Raw genomic sequence first — 5,926 nt, 5'->3', positions numbered from 1 at the left:
GGAAGAGACACCACAGCGACGACGACGACATGACCGGCGGCGAGGAGCTCTCGGCCTTGGTGGGGAATGGGGCTACGGTGCGCGGAAGAGCGTGGGGTGAGAGGGGAAATGATGACGAGATCACGATGGTTCCGATGGTGTTGTTGTAGGGCTCGGGGGTGCGTCGGAGGGAGCGAATCGACGAAGAGGTCCGGCGGCCGGAGGTGGAGCAGATGGCGGCGAGGCGATGACAGGGGGCCTCCGGGCTTGATTCCTTCTTCCAGGGGACGATGAGGAGCACGGCGGGGCTTTGGGGCACAACAGCTGGGCTGGAGGGGGCTCGTGGCCACGGCTACGACGATCGGCGGCGACAAGCAGGCTCGACCATGGTGGGAGAGGGCGAGAGAGAGATGGAGGGGAACCAAAGAGGGGTGGAGAAGGGAGAGACATGCACGGGGTACTCATCCCCGCCGTCTGCGTGGCTCGGGCAAGCAGGAGGTGGCCAGGGAACGTGGCCGCGCTCGCCGGCGCGTCGGCACGCAGCTACTTCTCCTCCTGGCAGGAGGAAGAAGACAGCCGTGCCCCTGGTGGGCTGGGCCTGCAGGGGCGACAGGTAAGCGTTTCCCCTTTTTTTTCTTCTATTCTTTTCCGTTTTGTTATTTCTAACATTTGTTTTATTTGTTTTGGCTCCAACTAAATCAAAGAAAATAGGTAAACAACTCTAGGGTGTTATTTGGAATATTTTTCAACCCCATGTGAAGTTTTCAACATTTTATAAAACTAGGAAGTATTTGAAATCAATTAATTAATTGATTTCAGTGGCTTTTGAGTTTAAAATAAAATGCCAAAAGTATTTTTAAAAAGAAAACCAATCCTAAATTGTGTTTTCCAAGATTTATCAAAAATGATGGACTTTTATGGAGGCCATTTTGGGTTCATTGATTTGTCACCACTTTGAATTGTTTTGGATATAGAGTTGCTAGGATTTTTCTCTTGTTTTTTCCATTTCACTTCTAATGCAATAATGAAGATATGAGCACAACCTTGCTATTCATCAAAGGGGTAACTAGGGATGTGATATTCATGATTGAAGCAGGCTTCAAGGATGAGTTCGATGCACTTGTCCGCTATGCCGGATTAGTAGAATTCCTCTCAGATAAATGTGAACAGTATGCTATGCTCACTGCCTCTTTCGTGCGTAGATTTAAATTTTTAGCTGGCCATGAATCACCCATACTGTTTGATTTGTACGATAAATCCTATACCGTGGGTCTGGAGGATTTCAATAGGATTTGCAAGATACCCGATGGAGGTAGTGTTATTGATCCTCCTAAGTCTTCGGTCAAAGACTTTGTCTCTAGTATAACTGTGGGAGAAACCAGAGATATCACACAAGCCACCATAGGAAGCATCCATTTCCCTGCCTTGCACTACCTTGCCCTCTTCATAGGTAGGTGCATTAACGGCAAGGGTGCACATTGTCACCTATGCGCTTCCGACCTTAGTATCCTTAAGAGCGCAGTAACAGGTGACAGGAGCTTCAATATGGGAGCTATTATAGCAAGGAGGCTAAATAAAAATGCCAGTGAGGGGGATTTCTTTGGTGGAGTTTATGCTACACGCTTAGCAAATTTTCTTGGAGTATCCATCCGTCTAGAAGACCCTCCTCTCCGTACACCCTACCTTGATCGTGTCGCTCTAACACGCTACCAGTTCCTTGAGAGAGATCATGGACCCCTCCTATAACGCTTGATATTTAACCGACATCATGTTTTCCATATTACCCTTCCTGCTCCTGCTTTATTTGACTTTCAGGTAAAACGAAGATACTACATAACCATAGGAGAGGCAGAGGAGCATGAGAGGGAGGCGACGGCTGCTCGACTTCGTGAGGCAGCTATTCAGGCAGTGGCTGTAGCACTCCCGTATAACACCCATTATGACTTTGGGTTTCGCCAGGATCATCCATGGGAGTAGACCAAGATAGGCCAAAAGCCTAAGCTTGGGGGAGTACGTGTTCTCACCGACTTTACATTCATGCTTATGTTTTCACCTTGTTAGCCGGTGTTTACACTTTGCCACTGTATTATCCATGCTAGTTTCTTTTCGTTTTCTTGTTTTGTGTCCTTTTGAGAAAACCCAAAAAGATTTTTCTTTATTCTTTTGCTTGTTGGGAGCTTTCCCGTGTAAATAGTTTTCTTTTTCTTTGTGTCAAGGTAGAAGATATTGGTTACAATGCTTAGTGGTTCTTGCATGCTTACCTGTTTAGCTTTCAAAGAGCCATATTACTTTGTCTTCTCCTTTGAGTTTTCCTGCAGATTCAGCTTAGTCCAATGCGCTTATTATCGTTTTCATCGTTCGACCGTGCAAATGAAAGGCAACAATGATGATATATGATGAAGTGACTGAGACTGAAAAGCTGGTACGAACTCTATCTATTTTGTTTTTGTAAATATGACTAGCTTGTCAACCCAGATTTAGCTTTGTTGTGAGAGAACCATGTTTGCAATGACAACTTAGAGATCATAGTTTCTGATGCCATGCTTATTCAGCTAAGAGCTTATAAAGGTTTGTCTTGATTGCCAACATAGATTTTGAGATGACTGTGATGTAGTATGATAGGATAGTATTCTCCTTTGAATGTTTCAAGTGGCTTGACTTGGCGCATGTTCATGCATGTAGTTGAAACAAAATCAACATAGCCTCTATGATGTTTGTATTCATAGTGATTTATATCCTGTTCATGCTTGCATTTAATGTTAGTCAAACTCATTGCATCTTGATGACTGTTGTCGCTCTCTAGTTGGTCGCTTCCCAGTCTTTTGCTAGCCTTCACTTGTACTAAGCGGGAATACTACTTGTGCATCCACTTCCATAAACCCAAAAGTTTTTCCATGAGAGTCCACCATACCTACCTATTTGCGGTATCTACTCGACATGTGTTTATTCATAGTCCTTCATGAGAAAGGGGCCGGTATTTGGGATGCCCAGTTCCATGCTTAAATCGAAAACATAACTGTAAAACAAGACTCCCCCCGGATTGATGTTAGTATGGACGGTACCCGAGGATTCGGCTAGCCGTGGAGTGTGATTGATTGGTGGTGGGGGATTTAAAACTTTACTTTTCTGTTTGGGAACCGCCTATTGCATGAGTAGCATGGAAGATATTGAAAACTCTTGGTCATTGCATTGATAATGAAAGCATGCCACCCAAAATTATTATCTCTGTTTTCAAAGCTTGAGCTCTAGCACCTCTGCAAATCAATGCTTCCCTCTGCGAAGGGCCTGTCTATTTATTTTCCCGTCGAGTCATCCTCCTCTTATATAAGCACCAATTAGAGAGCACCTCTGTCATTTTTATGCTTTTCTTTTGATTGATATTGAGTTTGACTATGACTGGATCTTCGTTGCTATGAATTACAATGTTTAGTCAGCCCTTGATCTTTGAAAGTGCTCTACATTTTTGTTTTGTGGTCTCAGAAATAGCTAGCGAGATACCACCTATTCATATTGCTTCATGCTTGTTTTGATTGAAGTGTTGGTATTTGAAACTCATTATTATTTGCTCGTTAGCTGATTATGCCATTGATATTAGTTTACCGTGAGACCTTTGTGTCATTTGCTTATGTGGTTAACTTGTGATCTTGCTGAAATTCTGGTTATGAGTTAGACATAGTTGCAACAACAAGATCAAATAGAGTTTGCCAAAAGTTTTTCTTTCTCTCAGTTTGTCAACTGAGTTGCTTGAGGACAAGCAAGGTTTTAAGCTTGGGGGAGTTGATACGTGTCCAACGTATCTACTTTTCCAAACTCTTTTGCCCTTGTTTTGGACTATAATTTGCATGATTTGAATGGAACTAACCTGGACTGACGCTGTTTTCAGCAGAATTGCCTGGGTGTTATTTTTGTGCAGAAATCAAAGTTCTCCAAATGTCCTGAAAATTTACGGGGAGCAGTTTTGGAAAATATCAAAAATATATGCGCCATGTTCCACCTCAGGGGGTGGGCCAGTGGGCCACAAGCCCGTGCTCCGCCACCTCCCCCCTGGTGGCGGTGGGCAGGCTTGTGGGGCCCACACGCACCTGCCGCCCCCAACTCCAGATCTATAAGTTGTCTTTCGTCCTAGAAAAAATAAAAAAGAGAAGTTTTCATCGCGTTTTCGATACGGAGGCGCCACCACCACCTGTTCTTCATCTCGAGGGCAGATCTGGAGTCCGTCTTGGGCTCCGGAGAGGGGAAATCGTCGTCATCGTCATCATCAACCTTCTTCCCTCTCCAATCCCATGAAGCTCTTCATCGTGCGTGAGTAGTCTATTCATAGGCTCGCTCAGCGGTGATGAGTAGGATGAGATCTATCATGTAATCGAGTTAGTTTTGATGGGGATTGATCCCTAGTATCCACTATGTTCTGAGATTTGATGTTGCTACTACTTTGCCATGCTTAATGCTTGTGACTAGGGCCCGAGTGTCATGATTTCAGATCTGAAATTATTATGTTGTCACCAATATATGTTTGTTTTAGATCCGATCTTGCAAGTTGTAGTTACCTACTATGTGTTATGATCCGGCAACCCCGGAGAGACAATAACCGGAACTACTCCCGGTGATGATCATAGTTTGAGGAGTTCATGTGTTCACCAAGTGCTAATGCGTTGGTCCGGTTCTTTATTAAAAGGAGAAAATTAATATCCCGTAGTTTCCTTTTGGACCCCACTGCCACGGGAGGGATGGACAATAGATGTCATGCAAGTTCTTTTCCCTAAGCACGTATGACGACACACGGAATTCATGCCTACATCACATTGACGAACAGGAGCTAGCCACATATCTCTCCGTATTATAGCTGTTGCATGATGAATATCATCCAAACAAATCACCGACCCATTGCCTACGAGTTTGTCCTACTGCTGTTACTTGTCTTGCTCAGCTGCTACTGCTACTACTGTTGCTACTGCTGTTACTTGTCTTGCTCTGCTGCTACTGTTGCTACTACTGTCGCTTGCTACTGTTGCTACTTGCTACTGCTGTCACTACTGCTGTTCCTTGCCACTGCTATTGCTCGTTACACTGCCGTTACTCGTTACTTTGCTGTTACTACTGTGCTTGCAGATACTAATCTTTCAGGTGTGGTTGAATCTGACAAATTCAGCTGCTAATACTTGAGAGTATACTCTCACCTCCCATTGTGCAAACCAACAAATTTGGGTTGAATACTCTACCCTCGAAAACTGCTGCGAACCCACGCGCCGGTGGGCCATCAACAACATTCTTCCTGTTTCATTGCCGGGGAGTGCTAGCAGCATTCTTCTGGTGCCGTTGCAGGAGAAGGTTCGTTGTCATAAGCATTCGTCTAGCTAACACTAGAGATTGCAGGATCAACACTTTTCTGGAGCCATTGCCAGGGAAGCACAGCTGACGTCACTTCCCCTGTCGAACCAACAAATTTGGGTTGAATACTCTACCCTCGAAAACTGTTGCGATCCCCTATACTTGAGGGTTATCAATATGCATGTGCTTAGATGATCTAACAAACTTTGCCTCTCACTTGGAGATCCCCCACCTTTTGGAGGATGTTAAACTTTGATTTCAACCGCTCGTCGCGCTCTTTGATCAGTCATCCACCTTGTATGATAGTCACCTCTTTGTTAGTATAGACCTATTAGTCGGTTCTGCTTGGTGAGTGAATAATTTGTTCCTTGTAATTCTATTTTGTGTGTTCTTTAAAAAATTGGCACTCATTTGGACTGCATATAGACGTTAACAAATGTGTCACACACAACCACGCACATGAGATGCACCCAAGGTGTGCCCCTACCAGTAGTGGACCTCAAGGTGCAGCGTTCGAATGGCTCTAAGGCACACGTGGACACCCGATCCCACCCAAAGCACTCTTCCACACCCGCTCCTTCTCCCGGACAAAACGGTTGGCACACATTCATCCCGGCCA

This window comes from Hordeum vulgare, chromosome 3H (genome assembly GCF_904849725.1).
Source record: "Hordeum vulgare subsp. vulgare chromosome 3H, MorexV3_pseudomolecules_assembly, whole genome shotgun sequence".
In the NCBI taxonomy this organism is placed as follows: domain Eukaryota; kingdom Viridiplantae; phylum Streptophyta; class Magnoliopsida; order Poales; family Poaceae; genus Hordeum; species Hordeum vulgare.
This window is presented reverse-complemented; position numbering follows the sequence as displayed.